At 41.6% G+C, this 26,505-nt stretch overlaps 1 protein-coding gene and 1 long non-coding RNA gene across 2 annotated transcripts in view; one reads left to right on the top strand and one right to left on the bottom strand.

Annotated features, from left to right (window-relative positions):
* The window catches only part of LOC146784372 (pyroglutamylated RF-amide peptide receptor-like), a 1,315,107-nt gene that overhangs the window by 598,492 nt on the left and 690,110 nt on the right, over positions 1–26,505 (bottom strand). The window lies entirely within an intron of this gene.
* On the top strand, positions 5,530–7,058 carry LOC146784373 (uncharacterized). Its single transcript, XR_014970930.1, has 2 exons — positions 5,530–5,912; positions 6,624–7,058. It is a non-coding gene; the product is annotated as an uncharacterized LOC146784373 (long non-coding RNA).

Below are 26,505 nucleotides of genomic sequence, written 5' to 3'. Positions count from 1 at the left end.
GGCGTCCACTCTGGTGTGAGCCAAACTGTATATTTGTATAAAGTACCTCTATCTACAATGATACATTGTAAAGAGCCCTGTTGGAGGCATGTGCAGATATGCAAGAGAGGCTTGCCGTTTGGTTTTTAGAAAATGTTGCAGTTATGATCACTAAATGTAGTGTTCCAGAGTTATAGAGGCATTGTTCGCCACCCTCAGCCTTTCCCTTTCCCTTCATTCAGAAGCTGTGATACAATGAACGGCTGCCTGCCCGCCAACACAGTCCAGGCCTGACCACTGACACAAGCCGGTGCTGTCCAGCAATACATGTTCTTATCAGCAACACGACCAGGCGTCATCCAAGAGCGTGACAAACGCGGTCTGTCCAGAAAAAAGAAAAACGAAGCACTGGCTGGGGGGTCACCAGACAGGTACAGAGGATACATTGGGAACACACTACTTCCGCCTGTCCAAAGCAACACACCAGTGTACTCTGGCAAGCTCTGTACCACAGGCAGGACCAGGGCATGTTTATTAATTAAAATACCCATTCATTAATACAATCCACACAATATCACTCAGTGCCAAATATTAACACACCACATAATTACACTCTACACCAAACAATATAAATACACTCCACACAACAACACTCAAAACCACATAATTAGACCACATATTTACACTCTACTAAATGCGACATACACCCCACATAATACCACCCAATAACACAGACATGCCACATAATTACATAACACATACTTACATTATACTAAATACAACACACACCACACATAAAACCACTCTGTGCCACATAATTAAATATCATAGAATTACACTCTACTCAATACGGCATTAATACAATCCACATAATATCACTCAGTGCCACGTATTAACACGCCACATAATTACACTCTACTCAATACAATATAAATACACTCCACACAACAACACTCAAAACCACATAATTACACCACAGTAAAAAAACTCTACTAAATACAACATACACCCCACAAAAAAATGCTCAATACCACATAATTACATGCCACATATTACACTCTACTCATAACAATATAAATACACACAACATAACACCACTCAAAATCACATAATTACACTTTGCTATATGCAACATACACTCCACATAATACCACTCACTGCCACATAATTACATCACACATACATTCACTATACTCAATGCAACAAAATACACTCCATATAATACCACTCAGTGCCACACAATTACACTCCACATAATTACCCTTTACTCAATACAACACAAAATACCACTCCCATATAATTACATAACACATAATAACACTATACTAAATGCAACACACATCCCACATAATACCACTCACTGCCACATAATTTCATAACACATATTTACACTCCAATTAATGCTACATAAATGTGCTCCACATTATAACACTCAATGCCACATATTTACATAACACATAATTACAGTACAACAAATGCAACATAAATGCAATCCAAATTATACCACTCAATGCCATATAATTACTTAACACATAATTAAATTATACTATATACAACACACACCACACATAATACCACTCAGTGCCACATAATTGCATTTCACATAATTACACTCTACTTAATACAGCATCAATACAATCAACATAATATCACTCACTGCCACATATTAACATGCCACATAATTACACTCTGCTCAATACAATATAAATACACTCCATACAACTACACTCAAAACCACATAATTAAAACCCATAATTACACTCTACTAAATGCAACATACACCCCACATAATACCACCCAATAACACATAATTACATGCAACATAATTACATAACACATATTATCATTCATTGCCACGTATTAACACGCACATAATTACACTCTACTCAATACAATATTAATACACTCCACACAACAACACTAAAAACCATATAATTAGACCATATACTTACACTCTACTAAATGCAACATACACCCCACATAATACCACTCAATAACACATAATTACATGCAACATAATTACATAACACATATTATCATTCATTGCCACGTATTAACACGCCACATAATTACACTCTACTCAATACAATATTAATACACTCCACACAACAACACTCAAAACCACATAATTAGACCACATATTTACACTCTACTAAATGCAACATACACCCCACATAATACCACTCAATAACACAAAATTACATGCCATAATAATTACATAACACATATTATCACTCATTGCCACCTATTAACACGCCATATAATTACACTCTACACAATACAATATTAATACACTCCACACAACAATGCTCAAAACCACATAATTAGACCACATATTTACACTCTACTAAATGCAACATAATACCACTCAATAACACATAATTAGATGTCACATAATTACATAGCACATAATTACATTATACTAAATCCAACACACACCCCACATAAAACCACTCAGTGCCACAAAATTAAATATTACATAATTACACTCTACTCAATACAACATTAATACAATCCACATAATATCACTCAGTGCCACCTATTAACACGCCACATAATTACACTCTAATCAATACAATATAAATACACTCCACACAACACTCAAAACCACATAATTACACCACATAAATAAACTCAACTAAATGCAACATACATACCACAAAATACCACTCAAAACCACATAATTACATGCCACATAATTACACTATACTCAATACAACATAAATACAAACCACATAATATCAATCGCAATCACATAATCACACACCTCATAAAATCACTTTACTCAATCCAATATAAATACACTCCACATTACAACACTCATAACTACATAATTACACCACATAATTACACTCTCCTCAATACAACACAAAAACACTGCACATAATACAACTCAATGCCACATAATTATATGCTACATAATTATATTGCAAAATACACTCCAAATAAGACCACAAACTGCAACATAATTACATGCCACATAATCACACTCTACTAAATGCAACATACACCCTACATAATACCACTAAATGACACATATTTACATGCCACATAATAACACTCAACACAATACAAAAAAAAACAATCCACATAATCCACATAATCACAAAAACAATCACAAGTCTTTTCAACATAAAACACACCAGCCAAAATACTATACAACATAGCAAAAACTTCAAAATAAACACTTAAGGTCCTAAAAGCAAGCCCTATTGGCTATGCCAATGCTTGTTCTCCTTTCTAGGACAAAATTTGGGGGAGGAAAGAGATTGCTGCCTTTCTACAAAAACGACGGATGAAAGGATTTACTGCCATTTTGTGAGTGGGTCTGACTGCGTGGAGCCACTGTTCGGAACTGGGTCCCCTGCCACGGATCACAAAAGCCTCTTGGGGACCACACACTCACTGCTTTATTATACTGGCACTCTTCCCAACAGCTGTTTATTTCAGCTTAGCCTGCATTGTAGCCACTGTATCCAAACACTGTGAACGATGGGAAAGATCAACAGTCCATTGCTTAAGATGTAAAAAATTAAGTATTTTCAGGACACGCAAAGCTATAATAAAAGTTTGAGAAGCTGGTATTATTAATTTTCATATCCATTTTGACTTAATAAACACAGTTGCTGTACACATCTCAGACAGCGCCACCATGTAATGGACAGTCCTAGAGCCAGAGCTGACAATTAAGTGTTGGTGCCGAGCACCGGAAACCACTGGCTCAAATTAAGCACTGAACAGGTAGGTCCCTCTTCCCCCCTCAGGCATTGCTGTCACTCAAAATTGTCAAGCGTTTATGTACTTAAATGAAAGGTGCATATCTTTGGATCGTTGTATTTAAATATGGGTCTTTGTCTGCCTTTTCCTTAAGTTTCTGGGGCAGTTAGTAAGTAGTGTCTGTAGTGGGCACTGTGATTTACCATGGTCTCAGGAGTATGGCATTTTCATTGGATGCGTTGGTTCCTCCACTTGAACACTTGAAACTCTCAGAGTTGCTCAGTCAAGCAGAGAAGGTTGACCTGGGCATCTGAATTTTGAAGAGAATTTGTAATTTGGTTGACCCTGGCTTTCACCAGCATTCGACCAGCTCGTAGTTCAATTTTGCCAGGCTTTTGCACTGAGACTTTCTACCCCAGCCAAAAGAGAAGATTACCGGGTTCAGGACACTGGAGGGCAAATTTACTAAGATTTAAGATTTGATGCAATGCAGCAACCAAAGTTGCCATGCTGCGCTGCGCCAAAGGAAGAGAGTAGACCAGCACCATATCGTTTACATTTTTTAGAGTTTTATATATCCGCAAACTCGACCTGAATGTATCAGATCATTTTACATGAGCACCAGTTGCGTTACAAACGGACACTTTCATTTTGATAGGCATGGGGAGATTAACAGGCACATGCATCAAACCTTTTTGCGATCGCAAAGGGTGCGAATCGCAAAAATAGGCCGTTTGCGATCGCAAAAGTCAGTGTTGAAATGCATCAACTGTATATTTGCGAAAATCCATTTTTTCGCAAATATAAGGAATCGCAAAACATTCTGCGAATCAAATAGCGAATCGGTATTAGCGTGTCCCAATTACCGAATCGCAAACAACGAATCGCAAAATGTATGCATGACAAATCGCAAATAGCGATTTCCATGAAAATCGCAAATTAGCGATCGCTAAATAAGAAGGATCACAACCAGGTGGTAATCATGAGTGCAAATCACAGACAGGTGAAAACCAACTGAAACCCATTTAAACACACCCAGAATGAGCCAGCACTGTTCACAATGGCAGGGATTTACCTGATGGCGAGGAGGATGAGGCTGCAGGCTGCCGCACAGAGACGGAGGCGAATGAATGAGCGCATCTTCAGAGTCCGCATAACTTTGCTAGGCCAGCAAGAGGATGAGATATACGACAAGTATAGGCTCAATGCAGCAATGATCCATGACCTAATCAATGAATTGGACCCCATAATGCAACGACAGACACGTAGGACCAATGCCATCCCAACGCATGTGCAGGTCCTATGTTGCCTACACCTTCTGGCGTCAGGCAGTTTTCAGGGGGTCATTGCTGTTGCGGGAGGTGTGTCACAAAGCGCACTTTCAAGAATATTGAAAGCATTCCTTGATGCCATGATGGCCGTGATCGGGTCTCATATCAAGTTCCCTACCACCGCGCTTGACCTTGCAAAAACCAAACAGGAGTTCTACCAGATAGCTCGTTTCCCACATGTTTTGGGTTGTATTGATTGCACCCACGTTGCAATATGTCCCCCTGCAACACAGGAATATATATATAGAAATAGGAAATCTTACCATTCCCTCAATATTCAGGTTGTTTGCAATGCCAAAAACATTATCACTGACATTGTTGCGCAATTTCCAGGGAGTGCACATGACTCTTATATCTTCAGGCAAAGTGGCATACACACCCGTCTTGTCAGGGGAGAATTTGGAGAGGGACATCTGCTTGGTAAATATGTGTTATAGTTTATCACTGTCATTGTACGTATGTCAATGTGAAGCTGCCACTGACTCTTTGCTCCATTACATGTAGGTGACAGCGCATACGCCTTGCGTAATTACCTAATGACGCCTTACCTCAATCCCACAACTGCCAATCAACAGAGGTACAATGCAGCACATATTTCGACAAGGAACATCATAGAGCGCACATTTGGGCTGTTGAAGAGCCGATTCAGATGTCTACATAAGACCGGTGGAGCACTGAAGTACAACCCTGAACAATGCTGCAAGATAGTAGCGGCATGTGCCATGCTGCACAACATAGCGACAAGGGGAGGAATGGACATCGAGGTGTCTGACAGCGATTCGGAGGATGGGAACCAGCAAGTGCCACAACACCATGCAGCACAAGGGGCAGGCGCAGCAGAAGGGCGTAGGAGAAGATTTGACATCACACAAAATTATTTCTGAGGTGAGTAATGATGACACAGAAACTGACTATTGCTATCAGAGTATTATTTAATTAAATAAAATTGCCATGAGTGTTCAAGCACACTTGTAATCTGACCAGTGCAATGGACATAAGTGGTTTGCAAATGTCAATTCACTTGTCACTCTGTGAAAAGTCAAATCCAAATAAATGGTTACGTCACCATAGTGGAATGCACTTGTACATGCCAGTCTAGCGCTTTTTCCCACGAACACCCAGACGCCTGTCAGACCCAGCATTGTCATCCGTTATGTTGGAAGCGGCGGGGGTACTGCTGCGTGTGTTGCGTCTTCCTGCAGTGCGGACTGGAACTGCCACACTACTTAGGCTTGAGCCACCCTCACTACCCTCTTCGGGCGTGGAATTGTTGGCCGCAATTGTGGAAGCATTTAGCAAATCAACTGCATTGGTGACCTGGTCCAGTGCTTTAGCCACATCGCCGCTCCAATGGCACATTTCAGTTTGCATGGTCACAGACCTACGTGCCAGCAGTGCAGTTGTCGTGGCCAATCTATTGTTTGATTTAGCAAACATTTTCAATTGCAGCATTAGTTGACGATGCTGTCTCTTCTGGGATACATTTCCCTCATGCATCACCTTGCTCAGTTGCTGCACACTTTCTGACAGTACTGCTATGTTGCTAGCCATCTTGCCAACTTGCAATTGTACTAATCGTGTGTTTTTTGTCTGCAGGCGCTGCATACGGAGCATCTGTCCCTCAAGACCACCCCAGACATCACTTGGTTGCTCCTCCTGCTGTGTCCTGAGTGCTCTTCCTCTCCTACGCCGGGCTCTGTGATTAGTTCTGGGGACCTGTGGTTGTGTTTGTGTGATGGAAGTTGTCTGGCCATGGCTGCCACCTGGTGTTGCATCAGCCTCATCATCTTCACACTCCATGGTGACTAGGGATGGAACAGTAGCCCTGCGTGACTTTGTTGGACGTGAGGGATTTATTTGCACCACAGGTGTGTCCATCTGTTCACCTGCGCTGGTGTCCTGCATGTCTGGGGAATCGCTATCCACATCTTCTACACGTTGTGCATCTGTGAGGTGAAACAGTGCAACACTGTATTATTTCATGTCTGTGATATTAATTGCACAGTAATAAATTTCTGCCTTTGTAAATGATTTTATACTCTATTAAGCTTTTTTGGGTTGTTACTCTGAGATTTGACATTTTAACTGCTTGACCTGACTACATCTCCCATAATGCCCCTCACCTACTGAATGCATTGTGTACTGGATGTTCAGGGTCTGCACTTGGGCTGTGCTGTGGTCGAGTTCTACCTTTACATTTTGTAACACTAAGAAAACATACATTCATCTTACCTTCAGATGTGTTTGCTGCTCCGGACGTGTCCAGCTGGGTCACACCAACAACAGCTTCTGGCTGGATGGTGGATTCAATCAAGTCCTCCATGGGAGTGTTCCCAGTGTCTGTTGGTGTTCCCCCTCCTGTCTTCTTTGCCTCCTTCAGGCGGTCAGCTATGCGCACCTTAGCCCGACTGCGCAAGTCGTACCATCGTTTTTTGAGTTCTTCAATGGTGCGGTGTGTCACCCCAATGGCATTGACCCTGTTTTGGATCCGGAGCCAGATTTTCCTTTTCTCCTGCTCTGCCACTTTCAATGATGCCTTTCCAAACAGCTTGTCATGGCTGTGGACTACTCCCTCAATGAGGGTGTCAATTTCTTTTTCTGCAAATTTAATTTTGCGTTTCCTGCCTGTTTGGCTCTCCTCTGCTGTTTGTGAGGCTTCCATTTGATATCACAAGTTTTTCTTCTGTCTCTGTCACACTCCTGTTCTGCTCCCAGAGCCAGCTCCCTCCTCTCCCTGACACTGTGCACTGGAAATGAGGCTGGTGCTGCTCACTTCCTGGTTGTGATGTCATCAGGATGCATCAAAAAGCGACTTCGGTATTAGCGATTTCGCTAATTGCGAAATCGCTAATAGCGAGTTCGCAAATGCCGAAATCGCAATTTATTTAGCGATTTTTAGCGATTCGCAATATTCTCGCAATGTTTTTGTTGCATCGTGTTTTGCGAGTCTTTATTTGCGATTCCTTAAAATTCGCAAATAAGGACTCGCAAACTCTCTTTTTGATGCATGTGCCTGTAAGTGATTTGCCCAGAATTGCAGGATGTTGAGCTGCCCTGCTTAGACTCGAGCCCAGTTCGCCAGCTTCGAGGCGACCACTCTAGCTATTAGGCCACATCCTCTCTCTTTCCCTGCACTGGTGTACTTTTGGCTGCCACGAGACACGCACACACCCTAGCACCATAGCTAGCACAATAGTGCAAGGGTGTGTGCTTGATTTCTAGAATAGGTTTTATACTGGATGGGCATCCTTCCAGTACAACATACTATGTTTAGACATAGTAAAAAAAAATTCTAACTTTGTATGTCTGCTGTGTATTAGAGCACACATGCAAATTTAGAGGGGTTTTGACAAAAAAGAAACTCATCTCAAGTTATGCCTTCCTCAAGGAGACATAACATTTTGACCCAAAGCCCTGGATGGCTGCATCAGACCGTCCACGTACCATCCATGCTACACTTCCTGGATATAAAGTAGCGCATAGCACAAACTTCATTACTTTAGGGCTACTTTCTAACACAAAACAAGTTTTGTGCTGGAAAGTAAATATCAGAACAACACTGTGTGCTTGGTATGCATCACGCTTGTGATGCAAACCTGGCACAAAGTGTTAGTAAAACTCGCCCTGTTTGTTCCTAAAGACCAGGACTGGAATAGTTCTGTTGCTGCACTCTGCCTTGAAAGAGAGAGGCAGTGGTACTGAATGGGGTGAGGAGAAGAGCCGGCACCGATCTAGATGAACACAACATTGCCCAACTGTCTGAAGTCTGCATCAAGGGCATCTTGGGTAAATACGCTTCTCTGGGGCCTCGTGGAGCATGCAGGACAGGACAGAAACAACCCAAAGGTGTCTGTATGACCAAATGTTCAAGGACCTGAGGAGAAGCATTCTGAGCAAGTATTAATAATATATGTGCCTTCTAGCCCCAGAGGGCCATAAAGATTTTTTAAATAATCATTTTATCCTTCAGATGGCTGGTGACTGAGCCCCAGTAGCTCCACTGATTGGTAATGCATGAAATTTTGAAACAAATGTGCAAGTCCTCAGATAATTTTTTCTGGATTCAGAAACATGGTCCAGCCTCAAGAGGCCACTTCTTATTCCTCTACATCATGTATTTTAATTTAAAAAACTCTTGCTAACTGTTAGAGTTGGCATCTTTGGCGTGGTTCCCCTGACTTTTTGCCTCTACCGCCTGTATTTTTTGATGCTGTGCTAGATTTCGTTCTTGCTGGCTTAGATGCTTTGGGCACTTTGCCGCTGCTGATCAGTGTCAAAATGGAAATGCTCCCTGCACAAATTGTTATTGCAATCGGTTATCCATGATTGGCATATTTGATTTGCTGTTATGTCCCTATTAAAGTGCACTGAGTGTGCCAATAACTGTGAATCACACGCTACCAATGGGCCTACAGCACTGAATGGGCCACCCACCTAAGTAGCCCTGTAAATGTATCTCAGATATGCCACTGCAGTGTCTGCTCACAGTTTTTACTGCCATGTCGACCAACCTGGCAAGTGCACTTACCAAGCCCTAACCATCCCTTTTCTTACATGTAAGGCACCCTTCAGGTAGGGTGCATTGTGTGTGAAAGGTAGGACATGTACTGGTGTGTGTGACATGTCCTGATAGCAAAATACTGCCAATTTCGTTTTTCACTATTGAAAGGTTATCTGCCCTATAGGTTAACATGGGAGATACTTTGTATCATCTTACAATGATCACAAGATAGGGGAATGGTTTTTAAATTTTAGAAAGCAGACATTTTCTTGTTTAACCATTCTGTGTGCCTCTGCCTGTTTGTGGATGGACTGTCTGGTTTTGGAGTGACAGGGATTGGTGATGTGCATTCACTGTAAACAGACACTCGGGGGGGGTTAGGTGTGCCTGGCCCTTCCTGGATGACTCCGAGTTGAGCTGAATAGACCTTGGCTACATTTAGAGTAGAGAGAGGAGTTTTCCTTGCACCTGAATCGGGCCTGTCTCCCTTGCACAATGCTGTCTCCATCGACTGTGGTCATACTGTACCAGTGAGGACAGAACTGGCTTGGACTGGGTACAGAGACCCTTGCATAAAGAAGAACCAAGACAAAATGGGGTATAAGTAGTGGAACTCTAGATCACTTCTGGACTTAAGAGGAACCTTTGCCAAGGAGAAGAGCTGGAGAGCTGTGACGGGGAGTGCTGCCCCTTTGCTGTGTGCTGTGTGTGGTTTGCCTGCAGTTGCTGTTTCTGCCAAGGAAAAGACAAAGACTGGAACTTTGCTGAGAACCCTGCTTGAAGAAGAATCTCCAAGGGCTTGTTTGTGCTGGTTTCCTGTTCTGAAGTCTCAGAGACACAAAGACTTCACCCCCCGGGTTCCCCTGAACTCTACTTCTGAGAGTTCTGACCTGCCAGGAGGTGCCTGCTCCAGCGCTGGTCCTCTGGAGGTTGTTCCTGCTGTCTGGAGCTGAAAGAAACCTAAAGGAAACAAAAGAATAATATCCGATGCCATCAGCGACACTGTCGTGACACCGCAACCTGCACCTGAAGTGCACAACACAACATTCGGCCTGCACCGCAGCTCTAACGCCCTTCGACGCCTGCAGTCTTCGGCATTCCCGACACTAGCACTCGCACCGAATCCATCACTGCCAGCACCTGCATCCTGTTATTGGGGCATCGATAACCTCCGAGGATGACTACACGACTCGCCGACTTCGCATCGCCTCACCGGAAACAACGCCTGCAACCAACTTCCCCACCCTGGATCTGACATGTCGCCTCCTCGCAGACATGATGCCTCACCTCCCCCGTGGCAACCAGGGAGCTGGCCTTGACCTCGGCACAGATGCTTTACCTCCACGATGCTGTGCATCATCATAGACTTTGTTTTCCAAGGTACTGTTTGTTTGGAGGTCCGCGTGACACGTGTCCGACGCCGCACACTTCGCGGTCAGCTCCGTACTGTGGATTTATTGCTGTCACGACATCGTAAGAGCTCCAGGTGGAACTATTTGTTTTCCACAAGCCTTATTTTGGAAATAACAGTTTTTAATTATGTTGGATTCATATTGGTCTTGTTGAGTTTATATAAAGATACTTTAATATTCTAAACTGGTGTGGTGTCTATTTGAGGTGTTTTCACTATATTATGTGTGTTTTGAGTGCAAATACTTTACACACTGCCTTTGGGATAAGCCTGTCTGCTCATGCCAAGCTACCGAGGGTGTGAGCAGGGGTTATCTAAAGTGTGTATTCCCCTTACCCTGACTAGAAGCAAGGGTCCCTTCTTGGACAAAGGTACATACCTCTGCCAACTAGAGACCCCCAGTTCTAACACTGACAGAAAAACAAAAGGGAATGTGCAGCCAGTTAAGTCTAGTTCAAGGTCTCTCCGACCACCATCGCTTTCAGATTGCTTAGTCCAAACATGCATTAGTAATGCTTATCATTTTGCCTTTTCTATAATGAAAAGATATTTGCACGCCTAACAGTAGTGGCTGGTCTCGCGGCAGAGTGGGGGATGGCTATGGTGTGGGGGAATGGACGGACGACAAGAAAACAAAAAAAAGAAAATAACTTACCTGACCCTCGCCAATTGCCGCTCTTTTCCTTCCTGCTGTGTACATGCTGAGGCTCCCAGACTCCCCACGGCCAATCCTAGCACTTCTCTCATGCTGGTAGTAGCATTAGAGAAGCTCTGGGATTGGCCTGAGTGGGCATGTTTTCTGCTCCAAAGGGGACTGCGAGCCTACGCCTGCTGTTCTCTCCACCCAGCAGTGCAGCTCAGGTTGGGGAAATGTCAATGCGCATGACGTTTTTGCTGTCCTAAGAAAGCCAGCCCAACCTTCATGCTCACTGACAGCAGTGCTGCCCACCATCGCCCTTCCATACCCGCCATGGCATGGCCCCGTCCCCAAAGACGCAGCTCCATCCAGAGGAAAAATAAAATGATAATACTGTTTTATTATCATTTTATTTTTTCTTTCCCACAGCTGGCTGGCAAGGGGAGTGACGCACCTCCTCCAAAGTGGAGGAGCCGCAGCTAATGTTTAAGTGAGTTGCAATAGCAAATGCTTATTTCCCACATATGGTGACGCTTGCACTGCTGCTACCCATCTGTCTTGTATGTGAACTAAGCATGGCAATTTGTTTAACCATAAAAAGCCAAAATGTATTATGAAATGTATGAAATTATTCACCCCCTTTATAACTGCATCCTTCCTGTTCAGAATCAACCCCTTCCCCTCTTGTCTTACAACTTGTCTCTGACTTCCACCTTTCCAACTTCCTTGCTTCCCTTCACCTACCCTCCCCTCTCCATTCCCTATTAAGGTGTCCATTTCTCACAGTATCACTCCTTAGCGTCCTTTCTGTTTTCTCTTCTACTATTCTACTGTACATGTTTCACTTGCCCCAGATGCCCCCTGTATTGCTCCACTTTCCCCTCACCCCCTAACTCTACATTGATTTTGCTAATTTTATGATGTATTTTATTTTTCACCTTCTTTTTTCTCACTCATCACTTGACTCATCACTTGACTTTCTGGTTATATTCTGTTTACTCCTTTCTTCACTCTTTTCTGCTTTCCACCATTCTCTCCCTCACTCATGCCTCAGTTTCAATCTAGCTATCGTCTATCTAGATACCTTTCACTCTTTTCATCACTGTCTAGCTACATCTCGAAGTTCCTGTTGCTCTCTTTTCAGCCTCTCTGTATTACTACATCCTTCCCTGCATATCTCAACGCTCTTCTTCTCTCACTTCCTCTGTGCATCACTACTTCCTCCTTTCATTCTGCCTTCACCTTCCCCTATCCGTCTCCGCTCTTCCACATTTACTATTCTTTTTTCAATCTTTCTATGCTGATGTTTCTCGCCACTCTGACCCTTAGCCTATATTTTACACCCCTACTTCCTTTCTTTTCCCGTCTCTCCCCTGGACCTTCTAATTCTACTTTCTACATCTTTACCCTCCTCTCTTCTCTTTATTCCCTGTATCTGTACAGCCTTCTGATTGTTCTCCCCAGCATCACTCATTCTGTTCATTATCAATGTTCTACTCTATTACTTTCCCCACTGTTTTGCTTTACTCCTTTGATTTGTCTTCAACTCTCCCTGGGATCTTTAAATTCTCCCCTGTATCCCTCACTCTGTCCCGACTCTCTATATTTTCTCTATCCTTTTTATGTCCCATCCTCCTCTTTTCCTTAACCCTGCATCTAATATCCCGTTCATTATCTGTCCATTTCCCATTCACCCCATCATCTCATTATACTTTCCACTATCTCTTTTTTCATCTGTCTCTCTACATTCTTGTAGCTCGCGGTTCCCTCCTCATTCCTTACCCCCCTATCTTCCTATCCAATTAGTTTGTTCCCCACTCTCTCCTGTACCAGTGGCGGCTGGTGACATTTCAAAATGGTTAATCGTAAAGGTTGGGGCACAGTGTTACGTAACGAGTGAAGAGAGAGAGCCAGACTGACATAAGAAGGGTTCGGAAGAGGTTCTCCCAAGCAGAACATTTTGAAACCAAAAAGATTGGAAAATTTATTTTTTTAAAGAAAACGTGAATAAAGAATTTAGGGCCAGATGTAGGTGGCCAAATAGCGAATGTAGGTGAGTTTAAACCTACTAGCAAAATAAGGAATTGCAAAATTGCGATTCCTTATTTTGCTCATGCATTTAAGGAATCGGAAATAAGAGATTTCCTTTAAAAAAGCACTTTTCTCCTTTTTTTAAAGTGCCATGTGACACACATTTATGCCACATGTGCACACATGCACATTTCAGGGGTCCTTTTGACACCCTGGCACCCTTGAAATGGCGCCCGCTATTTGCCAATCTTTAATAGCATATCACAAATAGTGAATATCTTCCCATTCATTCCTATCGGCCTCCTAGCCCATAGGAATGAATGGGTAGGTATTCCTTATTAGCTAATCTCAATTTGCAATTTGTTATTAAGCAATATTAAGGAATTGCTAATATTTTAGCGATTCCTACCTACATTCAATTTTGCGAGTCCTTAATAGCGAATCGGTAAAATTCGCTATTAAGGAATCACAAATTTGATTTCACCTACATCTGGCTCTTAGTGAAAAACAAGAAGGTTTATGAAGTAATTGCGAATATGTAGTCTTGAAACAAACACATAAAACCCTGCATCATTACTTACTGCATTAATTATGTTCAATACTAGCAATTGTCGAGTTACCCATGGAAAATGTTATGGAAGGTATGCACTTGTGTACGAAATGCTTACAAGTTACCATAGCAAACTGATTTCACAGTTCTCACAAGAGGAAGTAACATTTAGTTTCAACAGCAAGTAACACTTGCAAGAAAGAGAAAAGGTAAGAGTAAAGATTCAAGGACTCTCCATTTGTAGTTTGAGTATATATTATTTAACAGCATTTGTTAACAGCATCCCCAGCTGAGCTTACACTCACCGGCTACATCACCTTCAAATTGCCAACCTTCTATCACTAGGTCAGCAATGACCTCATTACATTCCATGCTCAGCACTGCATGTCGTTACACATCTTCCCCCTTATAATATTTAAACAAAACTCAAATATAATATTATAAACAGAATAAAACATTTTGAGCAAAAATATCTACATTTATACTGGGGAAGTGGATATACAATGATACTCATAAGTGCACTATCCGAGTAGCACCATTCTCCAGAACCACCAAACTACGTTTGACTTCCTTCACCCTGCATGGAGCAGAATACTTACTTTCACCCTTGCAAACAAATCCTCTTTTCCTAACAACGACCCAGTCTCCTGGTTTTACCCAACACCACTTCACACCTTTCTTCTCATTATAATACAGCATGTTTTTCATTTGCGACCTCAGGACATTCCTTTGAATTTCCTCTCGATGGACCTCAACACTCGTTGCAACTCCCCTCAGCCACACAGGACACTCTTTTACTTCTGGTTTCCTTCTTTATAAGGATACAAATGGAGAAACACCAGTGACAGAATGAGGAGTTGTCCAATGTGCCCAAATCATCCTCCTCAATTCCCTCTTCCATGGGAGATGGTTAGCAAGAGACAGTTGTATATTGTCCATTACCAATTAGTTTATTCTTTCAACCAACCCGTTGGCTTGAGGTCAGAAAAGAGCCACTTTCTCATGCACAATTCCTATGCCAGAGAGATAATCTGTCATCTCCCTAGAATTGCACAGCATTATTTTACACAATTTTCTTCTGTTTTCCTTCCTTCACAAAGACTTCCTCGATAAAACTCAAAGTCTTTACCTCTCCAACATCCTTAATTATAAACCATTTAGTGTGATAATCTACTAGGATTAAAATGAATTTACTGCTTGACCCTAACTTGGATATAGGTCCTAAAAAACTCAATGGCTAACTTTTCCCATGGTTTCCCCGGAAAAGTTATGATATCTAATGGAGGCTGTCTAATCACTTTAGTTTTATCACTGTTCACGCACATTGAGCAATTTCTCACCTTTTCTTCTACATCCCGATCCATACCAGGCCACCAGTATGACTGCCTAACTTTCCTTTTCACAATACCTTGTCCCAAGTGACCTTATGAACGATATCAAGAATTCTGGCCCGAATACCTTTGGGAGGGACAAATTGACTTCTTCTCATTAGCTTGCCATCAACTATGCTCAATTCCTCTTTGACTTACAAATACTCACGTAACTCACCACTCATTCCATCAATTTCTCCCCAACCGTTTACAACTTTCCCCTCAACTTCATCCATTCTGACATCTACTTCCCTTGCAGCCGTCCACTAATCATAGCAATTATAGACATTTCTCCATTGGCAAACATTCCAGTTCTGGAGACTTCTGCAACTTTGTCCTCAGTGTCCACATCCTTTGGCAACCTCAATAAAAATTCTGCCACCACGTTCTTACTGCCTTTCATGAATTCTACCTTAAAATTATAGTCCATAACTGATAGCAACCACCTATTGATGCGAGGCGTGACATGCCCTTCCAAACCTCTTCCACCTTGAAAATATACGTCAAAGGCTTGTGATACATTCTCAATTTGAAGGGAATCCCATACACATAAAACCTGAACCGGTTGATCTCCCAACAACAAGCTAATGCCTCTCTTTCAATCATAGAATATGTGATCTCTGCTCCTTGCATCCTTCTAGATGCAAAACCAATTATGTTCTCAGTGCCATCTTTAACTTGCGTCAGCACTGCACCAATGCCCACCCTACTAGCATCCGTTGTGACGTACGTTTTTGCTGTCACATCAAAATATCCTAGTGTCGGAGCATGAGTAATACTCTTATTTATGTGTAAAAATACATCTTCGCATTCTACACTCCATGCAAACTCAACTCCCTTTTTCAGCAGTTTTCTCAAAGGCTCCACAATCTCTGTAAATACCTTGACAATTTTAGCACAATACTCTGCTAGACGTAAAACGATTTTAATTCTTTCTTAGTGTGTGGTCTATCCGCTTTTTCTATTGCTGTCACGATTCTCCTTTATGAACTTATAACCTTGGCACTAATTGTATGTCCTAGATAAGTCACTTCACCCTTTCTGATCTGACATTTTTCCCTTTTTACAGTCATGCCATGTTTACGCAATCTCACCATTACCTCCTCAAACAATTTATTATGTTCAGAAAAATTATTTCCCACAATAAGTATGTTATATTGGAAACATAACACATGATTCAAATCGCCATTATTCTCTGGAAAAATGCAGAGGCCGAGGCTAGGCCAATTGGCATCCTCTTGTAATGAAACGCACCCACGGCGTAACAAAAGATGTTAAATGCCTAGATTGTGCATTCAAGTCCACCTGGTGATAAGCGGATGACATATCAAGGACACTGAATACAACTCCCCCACCTTCCATTGTTAACATTTCGGAGATGTTAGGGAGTGGTTGTCTATCCACCCAAATACATTGGTTCAAATTACGGAGATCAATACATAGACAAATCTTTCCTTCAGCCTTGGGTGCCACCACAATTGGCGCCAACCACTCGGAAGCCTCAATGGGTTCGATAATTTGCTGTTCCAATAGTTTATCCAATTCTTCTTTCAAGAGATGTCTCATGACATTAGGAACATTCCTAACTTTATGTACCACAGGTTTCACTCCTTCCTTTAATATGATCTTATGTGAGAACCCCTTCAATAACCCCAACTTATCAGAAAACACATCAGGGTACTTCTCGATGAGATCATCATGACTGCAACCACTCACTTTCTTCACCTCATCGTGTTCAGCTAACATTACCGGTTCTGAGGCATTAGGATTGATGATTATGCCTACATCTCGCTGATGATGCCACCCCAGTAAATTTGAACCATAGTCAGTAATATATGCTCTACCATACACCTCCATACCCTTGGAACCAATTGTTAACCATTTCATTCCCAGAATCTCAATTTTCCTTCCAGCATATCCTACAGCTGTTATGTCTGATTCACACAAGGAATGATCATTGGTACACTTGCAGTTGCTCTCAAATGTTTCTTTGGAAATCAAGGTGAATAAACTACCAGAGTCTACTAAGACTCATACAGGCACTCCTTCCTACAGCACATGACAATGAGGCTTCTCCAACTTGCCAGTACTCACAAGTTTCACACCACATTCACCAGGATTCCTTATAACCTTTCCACCCTGCACTTCACCATCCACCGTGGAAATAATTTCAACCATTGAAATTAATTCTTGAATATCATCACAAGAATTATCCAACTGTTGGTCAACTTGTTGAACCCATCTGGAATCTGAAACTCTATTCTGGATCTACACACTTTCGCAAGATGACCCCGCTTGCCACACTTTCTACAAACTGCACTTCTGGCAGTACATCTCGCACTGGATGCAGTGTGCCCTGGAGCACCACAATGAAAACATCTTAGCTCTCTCCCATCTACATTATTTTGTTTAACCTGATTAACCTGAATTTCACTTTTTGATTTTCCCTCACCTATCCTTTTCACATCACACTTCCCTTTTCCTTGCACCGCTCCCACTCAGCAATAAGAGTTTCTTTCTGTTCACCTCCTGAATTGTCCATTTCGTTTAACCTGTAAGCTCCATCCCTTTTGTAATCTTGATGGTTTCCTCCAAATTGGGATCTTTCATCAATAATCTCTCTTAAATTATTTTGTTATTTGTACATCTGACTATTTGATCCCTAATCAAGGAATCAGTCAACTGTTCAAAACGACATGACAGTGCCAAACCCCTCAACCTAGCAACATAAGATGCTATGTCTTCATTTTGCTTTTGTATTCTAGAGAAACACTTATGCCGCTCTAATACTAAATTTGTTTTGGGAGTGAACTGAATATCAAGCATTTGTATAGACATGTCGTAAACATTATTCGGTTGCCCATCACCCATACCCAAAGACACTTCAGATAAGTCCTCATATATCCTTTTCCCTTCAATCCCTAGATGATGAAGTAAAATTGCTAGCCACCTGAGGGGCCCATAATGATAACCACCAATAGCCAACATATAAATTACAAAGAGCTTCTTCCACTGTTTCCAAGGCACAGGCAGATCTCCAGGAGATGACAAGAAGGGTGGAGGCGAAGACATGGATTGATCTGTCATTCTAGGAATACAACCAACACAACTAGCTAAAATAAGTACTTAAAATAACAACTCAATATAACAAACTAACACAAAAAATTGAAACAAGAAATCTAAGTATCCTTATTGAAATGTTTTGTTTTCTTCCTTTTTTTTGTAACGTTTTTCTCTAATGTAATGTTTTCCTTTAATGTGTCTTGAAATGCCAGATGAAAGAAAATGAATGTCCTTTCCTGTAATGCACCTTCATGTTCTCATGTTGTAATGTGTTTGCTTTAAATGGCAGATGAAGGACCTTTCTTCTAATGCACCACAGGAAGAGAAGAGAAGCCTTCCTGAAGAGGATGTCACTACAGTGCAGGAAGTGGAAGGGAAGCTTCCTAGTGGTGAGGATGTCACAGCAGAGATCTAACCACGATACATTAAGTGTTTTTAATTAGCGATGCAATAAGCCCGGAGTCTGATGTGCCCCGATATTTGTGCCGAGTATCAGATGCGTTGAATAGAACTAGGCAGAGTTTTCCATTGTTGGAGCTCGCACTGACACAAGCGCTGGGAGCTCGTGGTTGGAGCCTGCACTGTCACAAACACCGCGCTGGGAGCTCGCGCTCAACCTCACAGGCAAAGCCCTCATGCCGATATCCCTAACGATAATTTTTTTTTAAACTGTAAATATCTAGCATATAGCACAATGTGTATTCCGCATAAATTGCTCAACATTCCTCACATCCAGCCGTCACCAAGGCAATAACAATGCCAATTTTGCCAGAAGGGTTATATAATGCTTCAACAATAGCGTAGCACACAGCAATGTGACAGCCAAATTTATGTGCCGGACAGTCCTTGTCACATTTTCTCAATCCAATGAAGGAAGTTAACGCTTATAAGTAAACTCCATACACTAATCCCAGATGTACACCACTTGCCTGAATTTCATTCAATTCGTATTTCCAGGGGTGGGGATGCTGACCGTTTGTCCCCTGCACTGCTCCTTTAAGTCCTTCAACAACTCGTCACCAGTGTAAAGATTCAAAGAATCTCCATTTGTAGTTTGAGTATTTATTCTTTAACAGCATTTGTTAACAGTATCCCCAGCTGAGCGTACGCTCACCGGTTACATCACCTTCAAATTGCCAACCTTCTATCACTAGGTCAGCAGTGACCTCATTACATTCCATGCTCAGCATTTCATGTCCTTACAGTAAACTTAGGCATAAGAATGGAAAAGTAGGAAAATCCATGAACTACTTAAAGGGCAATAATTAAGGAACAGTGCAAACCGCTGCTTGCATAATTAAAAGTCTACACACCCTTAATCTCTGTGTGGAACAAATAAATATGTCTATAGGTTGTGTGTGTAGGACCAATTTTTAACAAGTCCTTGAAATGTACATAGTGGGCTTGGGCTTCACTCAGAAGATATCTTCCCTCTCAGCTCATGCTGTTGATTTTGGTGTCATCCTTCTGACACCTATGAAATGTTTGCATTGCAATGCATGAGGAATTAATCTACATCTCAAAATACAGTAATTCATAATACTTTATCACATGCTTGCAATGTAAAGGTGGGCAAGCCACTTAAAGTTCAAGACAGGTGCCTGGCTTTGGCTCAGTTCAAGGTCCTCTTGTAACCTTGAGGCCAAAATGAGCCACGCTATCATGTGGTTTCTGCCTACCACTCTTGCTCTACTATCATGCACAATCTTAAAAACAAAGCATTAAAATTTGAGGTAAAATGGAGACACAAATAGATACCCGTTTAGTGGCTGATTTGTACAAAGTGAACCAGAAAACCTGGGATTAATCTTGGCTTCCCCGTTTAACCAAACGGTTTGATCTTATGCAAATATTTAGTTTCATCAATCCCCCATTTTCTTCATTACCTCTCAATGAACTGTGAATTTGTTGGCTCGCCCACCTCTATTGCATTATAAACAGAAAGCAAGCTTTTTACAGTGCTTTAGTAAAGACTTTTATGTTTCCCTGTTTTCCAGATTGTTCTTTACTTTACCCTCTGTGCCTTTCCTACAGACTTCATTTATGTTTCCTTCCTGTTGTGTTTTTTGTGTGCATGAATTTCCATGTTGTTTTCTATTCAACGCCAATAGGGTTAAATTTATTGAGCTGACACATGCAAATACATAAATGCCAAATGCTGTTTCCTGTGTTAATTTGTTGAAAACAGACCTATTTTCTTTGTTATAAGTGCAGTTAAGACTAGAGGAAGATGACCTAGCATTTCACTTGATTAGCATTGGCTGACCAATGTTCACCATCATTGCTTAAACAATTGCATGAGTGACGTCTGCTCTCTAAACTCTTAGACCTTTTAGTCCTGTTGCAGTTTTGGAAGCCGCTCTGGGACATGGGGAATGGGTTAATTTCTCATATATTGATTGAGCTCCAGTGCTCTCTGTAGTCAAAACACATTGCTGCCTAGAAAGCCATTCATCAAGGAATAACCGAAATATTCTCCCTCAATAGGCATGCATGTTGCATGATAATGCCATTTCTCTGCAGCGATCTATGTCAGAGTGATTGAATTTTGAGCACAGAAGGTCAGCACGAAGTTGAGCAGGTGAGAGCCGAAATTAACACATTCACCTTTATTACACTTAATTTTTCCTTTTTTGAATATCATTTTGCCACTACAGCGACTTTTGCAAGTTTTGTGATCTCCTGATGAGACAATTGTCTAAATTGCTCATGCCAACACATGAGCGCTCATAATTGTCATGGGTGTACTTGACGACCTTCCTTTCACTAAACACACACTTAGTTTTGTACACTTTGAGTATTAATTTTGTATTACTAGGAATATTGACAGTAATATATGTTTAACAAGCTGCTGTAGGCGGTCAGTACATTGCTCTCATGTACAGATAAAGCCTTGCTAGACTCTGATACAAGCCGATCTGTAAAAGTGAATACTCCCCGCTTTATAGCATTTTCATTACCCAGAGCAGTCGTCATAATTAATTCTGTGAAATAGATTAATAGCCAAGGCTTCTGATGCAAATTTGAAAAAGCAGGAGAGTAAAAGCTAGACAGTAAACAGTGCATTCCTTAGTAAAGTTGTGCCTGGTTGACTCATCTGTCTCATGTTTAACCCCTTCGGTGCTCATGACGGAATGGTTCCGTCATGACCCACGGTTGAGCTGTGCTCATGACGGAACCATTCCGTCATGACCACGCCCGCGCAAGATTCCGTCAGCACAGCGGCGGAATCTGCGCAGCATCGAAGGGGTTAAGAAATGGAACGACAAAACCTCCTGACTAAACAGGCGCTGCTGGGACAGGTAACAGCGGTGGGCGGTGGGCGGCGGGGGCCTGGTGGGGGTGGAGCTGGAAGTTGACAGACAACGGGATAGGGAAAGTAAAATAAAAAAAAATAAAAAAACACATACCTAGCGCTCGCTGCTTCGCCGAGTGCAAGGTAATCCACGCATTCAACATGTTTGGCTCGTCATCAAAAATCAACATTGTCAGCATAGGATATGCCTGACGACATGGTGTACCAGTAGTCGATTATTATTGGAAGCATCTGTCATCTGTGACGTTGCTTTTGGCGAGAACAACTTGAACGTTCCCATTAGAATTATTACATTTAAACCAACCTCAATGTAATATCTGCCAAGCTTGACACATTTAACAATAATGAGGAAAAAATAAAATAAAAAGCCTGAAGTTTAATTTTGGTGATACATACATGTTTTTAAATGTATCTAATTGGTCAAATTGTAATACTTATGTTAAATAAAATAACTTAAACAATAAAAATGAGGAAAGTGTTTTTGGGGTGTCTATCTTGAATGTGTTTTGGTATGATTTCTTACGACATATATTTATATATGTGACATATGTTTTTAAAACTATGCACCAATGCTCTAAATTATTGACATTGTTTCTATGGTTAAATGTATTTGTATTCACACATGTGGCTAGATTTAATCTTACTGAAATGGTCCATCAAATGTGTGGGTACCCATACAATTTACACTTCGTACTGTTATTATGCAGATATGTCCATCCTCCACCCCTGGAAAGATAGAGAAGAATACTAACCCTGGGCGTAGTTCACGTAGTCGCGCTACGCGTTACTACGCGAAGTGCACTTTGCACTATGCACGCTACGCGTAGGTACGCGAACTGCGTAGTGCGGTAGGGAAATGCTGTTCGCAACGATTGCACAGTGTCGGATGCTTGCCCGCACTGTGCAATCATTGCGAATGGCATCATGCACAGTGCAAGCGGTCGTTTTCTGCCACGCAAGTAGATTTGTACTCGAGCGGCAGCTTTCTCAACGCGGGCCGGTAGTTTCTCATCGTGAGCGGTCGCGAGCATATGCGACCACTCGCAATGAGAAACCTGACCTTCCCGCGTTGAGAATCTTGCCGGGAGGTTTTTTTTTTCTACGCTTGCGATCGGCAACTTGATGTTGCTGATCGCGAACGAGGAAAAAGTGGCTTTTTAAGTGTGGCAAAGTGTGGACCAGGATGTTGTTCTCAGTCAATTGCCTTGTTTGCCTGGAACATGTCAATGAATATGCATACAGCAACTTCACTGTTCTTTTGGGTACTATCACTATGGGAGAAACCCACGGCATGGGACCAGTAGACCGCTCAATGGTATCATGCTTAAGGAACTATTCAAGTTGCTTTTCAACAGCATCATGTAAATGAAAAGCAATTTGTATATGCCTTTTAGCAATAGCGCGGACGTCCTCATTAATATGCAACTTTACTTTCATAGTCTTAAGCTTTCCTAAGCCATGAAATAATGAAGGAAATTGACTTGCTATTTCGTGTTGTGGTTTCCGGAAATCATTTCCTTTCAGAAGCTGTGCTGAAACAGAGTAGACAGGTAATTGACACTGTACCTTGAAGCACATGGATGGCTGCTTGCACCTTAGTTTTTATCATCGCTACAAATGAACCTTGGCTTTTCAAGGGTGTCGATGCACCCTATATATACGCCTTGGTTTTCGAAGCCATAGGTTTTGGTAATGGAGGCAAATCATTATATTTCTCACTAGGCATAATGTTTATTGAAGCATCACTGTCAACGATAATAAATATCAAACAACCATTTCTTTCAATGTAATTTCTGGACAATGTTTGAATGACTTTGGTACTGACTTTTCTTTCACTCAGATTTTTTCTCACATGCACACACTCTTCTGAGGTAAACATCAACATGGCATAGCCATCTTCTTCACTTTCTCTTGATACTGATATAGAAAAACTGTTTGAAGATGATTTAGATGACAATCAACTTCGTTCTGTGTCAATTTGTCTTAACTGATGTCGCCGCTTAGCTTTGTCTGTGGTACGATGACCTCTTTCTTGGTCTCCATCAGAGCACTTCACTTTCTGGAGACCCCTTGAGTTGTCCTGAGCTGCCACTTCAGGAACTGGACAGCTTAGTACGCACATCCCTTGTGCGTCTTCTTGGATCTCCTCGCCTGGTATTGAGGCTCTGGTAAGTGCAATGACAGTATGCTTTCTTGTCAATTGTTTTATCAGACAGCGCTTTACGTATTTTATCCGTATTTGACTACTGCACTCAATCAATCAATCAAAATACGCTTTATTCGATTTAAAATCAAGTAAATCATAAAAGCACATCATAAAAACAGAACAATAAAATCGAAATACATCAATTCATATACAGACATGAATAGTGCAGTATGTGTAAAAAGAGACAAAAGTTAAAAAGGATAAAAACAAAATGCGTACAAATTTCCTAACACGTCCCAGTCATTGAATTCCTGGATCTAACCACCCCTTTTAAATATCTTGCAATATGCCTGGTAAAGATTTCATCATCCAAAAATTGTAGTTTAATGAGCGCAGGTTGACACTGTCTCATACCTTGTGATTTAAGAATAGGTAAAATCCATCTTTTCCTAATTAAACTATAAAACTTACAGAAGAAGAGTACATGAATTGTCGACTGTGAGGAGATATCGTCACACAGACATGGGCACAAAAGACGTGTCCAGTCATTTATTTCGGGGAAAGAAACCATGTTGTGGAAGTTACCTAAACGTAGGCGCGTCAGGAGCATCCTAGCGTAGGTACTCAATTCATAAGTTAGGTATGCTTGAATCCCCACTTGGGTCAAAATCAGTTGGTTAGCACTAACCGTTTTTTTCGAGATATTGGTAGACAATCTAATCGTCTCCAAATGACTAATGCAGAGGGACTTTAATTCCTTCCTCGTAACTGAGGTCAAACTATCAGTATTACCAGAATACTCAGGGTGACCTATGTCGATCAGGCTTTTTTTAACATACACAAGCCAGGGGATACTCAATGCCCCTAGCAAGTTCAGGCAATCATTTATCACGTCCCGGTTGAGACTGGTGGAATTGCCAGTCCAGGCTTTATGCCACAATAATATCGGCTGAATTTTAATTAGGTCGTACACATATGACAGTCCCAGTTCGGCATGACAAATATACGTAGCAGTACTCGATGGAACAGCTAAAAGTTGTTTTAAAAATCTGTTCTCCACTTTCTGAATAGATTCTACGTTTGCAAAACCCCAGATGTCAGCACCATACAGGGCAATTGAAATACATTTGGCTTTGTAGATTACTAACAGATCATTAATAGGGTACTTGCCCAGCTTCCTGGCAAAATTTACAAGGGCTCCCACGGCCTAAGCAAAAAGCAGTTTTCTAGAGTTGACGGCCCTATTTTCAAAACAATACCCAGGTAAGAAAAAAACTTAGCAAATTACAGCCTGTTATTACCAATAAAAATATCAAGACACTTAGTAGTAGACCTAGTACATTTCATGGAAAATGTTTTGGAAATATTTACATTGAGGTCTAAACTAGACATATAAGACACAAAACTTGTGACAAGTCTCTGACTACTGCACTCTTTAGTGCTTCTTTTCTGTATCTGTACATACCCCCCTTCAGCGTTAGCACTCCATGTAACTTTATCTGGCATGGCAGCACGTTATGATTATGTATGGCCTGACCAGCAAGTTCTTGGCCAACAACGTGTAGATTCTTTGCAATGCTTTCATGTTCTTCAACTGCTTCACAGCAGCTGGAGCTGCACTTTGACTCCACATGCATTAACCGTTGATTATATACTTTGATGACGGCACATGTGGCATGCACGAGCAGTTTTCATGAACCATGGCAAACTCTCTGGAATGCACTGTCAATCTTCGGGTTACTCATCCCCTACCTCATCACCATTTGTAGAGTCTTCCCCAGCTTGGGTAACCGCCAATGACTGGGCCACACACAGAGCTTAGTATTACACGTCTTTATTATTCTGCATGTAATTGTGAAAACAACATTCAAAATCAGCCTTCATGCATTCTACTCTAATACTTACGTCACAACTCTACAGAGTCCATCAGGAGCCAAAAGGGATACATTATTGTTAACTTGTAAGACACTACAGCTGGTATTACACAACAGCTGCATACCACAACACATGGGAGCCTCGCACAGAGTAGTGACTAGCTTGTTGGTGAATTTGAACCAGTATGTTTATGCAATTTATAATGTAATTTTATGCTCATTCAAAAATCAGTTTGCTTACATTTCCTTTTGTGAATATATTGATCAGGGATTAAGGATGTTCCAGTCACATTTGGCTTTTAACACTTCAGAGGAACCCAACAACGCTAGGGAAAATGCCATGTGCGAATGAGAGATCCTCTGCAGCATGCTTTTGGGCTCCTGAAGGCCTGGATCTGATGCTTGGAAAAGACCAGAGGGGCCCTCCACCACTCTCCTGCCGAGATCTTTAAAATTGTTGTGTTATGCTGTATGCTTCACAACATTGCCCTGAGGAGAGACATTTATTTCATCCCTGATGACAATTACCAGTCGGAACCCCAGGGTAATATTCATGACATGAGTCAGCAAGTTGATAAT

Source organism: Triturus cristatus, chromosome 11 (genome assembly GCF_964204655.1).
Source record: "Triturus cristatus chromosome 11, aTriCri1.1, whole genome shotgun sequence".
Classification (NCBI taxonomy): Eukaryota; Metazoa; Chordata; class Amphibia; order Caudata; family Salamandridae; genus Triturus; species Triturus cristatus.
The sequence above is the reverse complement of the archived record's forward strand: the minus strand, read 5'-3'. Positions and strand labels throughout refer to the sequence as shown.